Source organism: Mizuhopecten yessoensis, unplaced genomic scaffold (genome assembly GCF_002113885.1).
Source record: "Mizuhopecten yessoensis strain PY_sf001 unplaced genomic scaffold, ASM211388v2 scaffold10403, whole genome shotgun sequence".
Taxonomy (NCBI): Eukaryota; Metazoa; Mollusca; class Bivalvia; order Pectinida; family Pectinidae; genus Mizuhopecten; species Mizuhopecten yessoensis.
Window position 1 is genome coordinate 323565 of NW_018408529.1, and position 4524 is coordinate 328088.

The 4524-nt window shown below is 37.6% G+C and overlaps 1 protein-coding gene across 1 annotated transcript in view; it reads left to right on the top strand.

Moving 5' to 3' along the window:
- Nucleotides 1–4524, top strand: part of LOC110460453 (protein starmaker-like) — a 36549-nt gene that overhangs the window by 11284 nt on the left and 20741 nt on the right. The window lies entirely within an intron of this gene.

Sequence of the window (4524 nt, forward strand, 5' to 3'; positions counted from 1 at the left end):
GGGGGAGACAAAACAAAACAACAGACCATTTGGCTTTTCGTGGAAAAATATTTTTTTTATAAAGACATGGCACACCAGAGGTAGTTATAGTAGCAGACTTCGTGAAAGACATGGACACTTACACTTTTTTTTGTATATATGTATATATGTTCGGTTATATACCATATCATTGCCAGTAACATTGTAATGTTCATAAAACAACAAAAGGGACAATGACTTCAAGGAGGATAATGAGCAGCAATATTAGAACTAAATGACTGTAATTATTTTGTAAATATTCATAAACCGCTTCTAGTAACGAAAACAAAAAAATGGTGTCAGAATAGAATATTTAATCAACAAATTATTTTATGTTTAAACTCTTATTGCTACGAATAAATAATGCGTTGCTGTTTAGGTAGATATTGCTTTTAGTCAAGGAAATTCTCCACAAAGAAAAATTGATAATGAATGAAAAAAATAGAACAAATTCTGTTAGAACTTTACGCTGCCTTGTAATTTACGAGAATATTACCTTAATCAAAATTCTAAACCATATAAATGATATATAAGAAGCAATTCACAAAAATTCATATGTTAATTATCTTCTCTTGATTCAAGTTTTCTTTTACCTTTGTAGTATTCTAATAGGTGACATTTTGTCTGCCATTGTACCCCATTGATGGTAGCGTAGCTGCCTTAGGCTCGAGTAGGCACGTGCGAACACATTATTTTGTCAAGTTTTCATTTTTAGTCAGCGTAAGTTCATAAAATTGAACAAGAGGCCCAGAGGGCCTGTATCGCTCACCTGCATATGTTTAAAATAATTGGTATGAAGTAAAGATATAGCACTCCATGGTAGGTGCTGTAAGTACATATGAAATTTCAGAAAAATCCATCGAGTACTTGAGATATAGCGAGAACAAACTTCAAACAGAGCCCCACCCCAATGCCCCTAGCGGGGTCATACACACCAAGTATACAAAATTGAGTCCCCTTAACCCAAAGATGCTCCAGACTAAATAAGGATAACATCTCTTAATCCCGATGGTCGAAGAATGATTTTAAAGGTTTTACCTCTATTTCTCCTATTGGGCCCCTGCCCTTCTGCCCCCTGGGAGACCACACCCACAGCTTATACAAAATTGAGTCCCCTTGGCCCAAGGATGCTCCAGACTAAATTAGGATAAAATCCCTGAATCCCTATGGTAGTAGAAGGGTTTTAAAGGTTTTAACTCTATTTCCCATATTGGGCCCCACCTCTCTGCCTCCAGGGGGGTCAGACATACCGTTTATACAAAATTGGTTCCCCTTCACCCAAGGGTGCTTCATACCAAATTTGGACAAAATCCTGTCATTCTTACAGAAGAAGAAAGGATTTTGAAGAATTTGCTATGTTTCCCTTATTGGGCCCCTCCCTTCTGTCCCCAGGGGGGGCCACACTCGCTGTTTATACGAAATTAAGTCCCTTTTGCTTAAGGATGCTCAAGACTAAATTAGGATAATATCCCTTAATCCCTATGGTAGAAGAAGGATTATAAAGGTTTTACCTATATTTCCCTTTTGGGCCTCGCCCCTCAGGCCCTGGAGGGGTCAGGCCTACGGTTTATATAAAATTGGTTCCCCTTCACCCAAGGATGCTTCAGACCAAATATGAAACAAATCCTTTCATTCCTACAGAAGGAAAAGGATTTTAGAGAATTTGTTATATATTCCCCTATTGGGCCCCGCCCCTCAGCCCCAAGTGGGACCAGACCCACCGTTTATACAAAATTGGTTCCCTTTTACACAAGGATGCTTCACACCAAATATGGACCAAATCCTTTCATTCCTATAGAAGAAGAAGGATTTTAAAGAATAATTTGCTATGTTTCCCCTATTGGGCCCCGCTTCTCAGGCCCTTGGGGGGCCAGACCCACGGTTGATACAAAATTGGTTCCCCTTCATCCCAAGATGATCCACACCAAATATGGAACAAATCCTTTCATTCTTAAAGAAGGGGAAGGATTTTAAAGAATAATTGGCGATGTTTCCCCTATTAGGCCTCGCCCCTCAAGCCCCTGGGGGCCATACCCATGGTTTATACAAAATTGGTTCCCCTTCACCCAAGGATGCTTCAGACCAAATATGGAACAAATCCTTTCATTCCTACAGAAGAAGAAGGATTTTAAAGAATTTGCTATATTTCCCCTATTGGGTCCCGCCCCTCAGTCCTCAGGGGGGCCAGACCCACCGTTTATACAACATTTGTTCCCCTTTATTCAAGAATGCTCCACACCAAATATGGACAAAATCCTTTCATTCCTACAGAAGTAGAAGGATTTAAAGAATAATTTGCTATGTTTCCCCTTTTGGGCCCCGCCCCTTAGCCCCCAGGGGGCCCAGACCCACCATTTATACAAAATTTGTTTCCCTTCACCCAAGGATGCTTCTGACCAAATTTGGTCAAAATCTGCTCAGTCGTTCATGGCTAGTAGCGTTTAAAAGGAAAAGTTGACGGACGGACGACGGACGACGGACAACGGACGCTGCGGTATGGCATAAGCTCACCATGGTCCTTCGGACCAGGTGAGCTAAAAAATTAATGTGTTTTCACTAAAATAAAAGATCATATTATATCCAGGATGTTTTGCATATGTTTAGTACAAAATATGAAAAACCTTTTTTTTTTCTCCGCATCCAAAAAGACCTTGTAACACTGAAGTGCAATACAACTTTCAAGCTGACATTTAACAACCGTATTACAGGCACAACCAACGGTGAACAAGTTTATGGTTACAGTTCGAAACGTCAAAAGTTCAGAGACCCAATCAGTTCAGATCCCCCTCAAAGTGAAACTGTATCGTCTCCCGAGGCTACTCAACATAAGTCGCCATTCGTAAATAACAGCAATATTTGGACCTAAACTAATTTGTTCAGAGTAATTTTACACGTTTTGGGGGTTTAGCTCAAATTTCGGTAAAAATGCCACAGCACGACTCGTATAATTTATATCATCATTGGGGTGGCATTTTTTATCGAAATGTAGCTGTGACAATTTTTCAGGTCCCTGTGAGGTGGAGGTAGGCTAGCACTAAACATGCTTGATAACCAAGGTAACCCTACCTATTCACTTTCCAATTTTTCGAATCTCTATTACAATCTTTCCATATACCCATTAATGATAAGGATTCGGACCTCTGCTTCGTTTGTGTTGGATTCTGAAATTTCACCAGAATCCTTATAACTAACGTTTTATCGCCGCCTCATCTTGTTACTCAACCAATATATAGTGCAAACTTAGTACCGTTTAATTGAATTATGGAATTTGAAGATTTAAAAAAAAATCGATCATTCTTGAACATCCTCTTCTTAAAAATGTTCTTACATTACGCAACAGCTCCCCATACAAAATAGAAAGAACGTCCTCGTTTTCTTATTATGAGAGGTTTCTTGTCAATAAATTTGTTTAGGGCATGTTTTGTGAAAAGCACTACAAAGGCTAAAATAATTAAACAGATGTTGAAGTTGTTAGAATATTAAGTCCGGTGGCAAGACTTCCCATCAGTAAGCTGACTGTAGCCATTCCTATGGGAAGAAATTGTGCCCCTCCTCTGGCCGACTTTTTTTGGTTTGGTTACGAAGCGAAATTTATTGATAAGCAATCAGAACAAAACAGAAACCTTAGCCAATTGCAAGTCCTTCAATTTTACATTCAAATACATCGACGATATGATGTCTTTTTTTAAAAAAACAAGAATTTTATTGACCGCGTCGAACTTGTATACCCTAGGGCTCCCGAGCTTGAAATTAACTACACTACATATTCCTTTAAGTCAGTAATTTTCCTTAATCTTTATATAACATAATCAAGAGACCTCTTAAAAGTACGCTTCGATAAGCGTGACTATTTTGATTTTCCGAATGTGATCTTTCCCTTTCTTGAGAGTAATATTTTATTGATATTCAAGAGTTTGTTGCAAATAGCCAAACTTCAAAACTTCATGACTTCATCATGATATTTTTTATTATTTTATTAAGCAATAGGCAAAAATGCCTTTGTGCATTACATAATAACAATCCACATAGGTGGTACAGGTGGAGTGGAACATGAACATGGACAAAGAAATATATTTTGTAATTGGTATAATACACATACATGCAGCGACAGGTACGAGGACTTATTTTCAAACTACCCACATTTAGGTAACCAGATATCCATTACCACGTGTTTCATAGCCGTAGAGAAAGTACATATTGTTTGATGATGTCGAAGATGAATTTCATTTTATTATTAAATGCCCCTGTTATTCTGATTTACGTTAGAAATTTAAAAAAAAGTTCTATTGTAAAAAACCGAGCATGTTTAAATTAATTCAGTAATTTAACGGACAAAACACAAATGAATTAGCAAAATTGGCCAAATACATTAAAGCTGCAAATTCAAGAAGAGCTTTATTAACATAAGTAGTTATGCTCTCCGAGTGTTTTGTCTCGTCTGTGTATTTATTAGTATTTTCGATATTTGTCAATGTTATGAGAAAGTATATATATATATATATATAT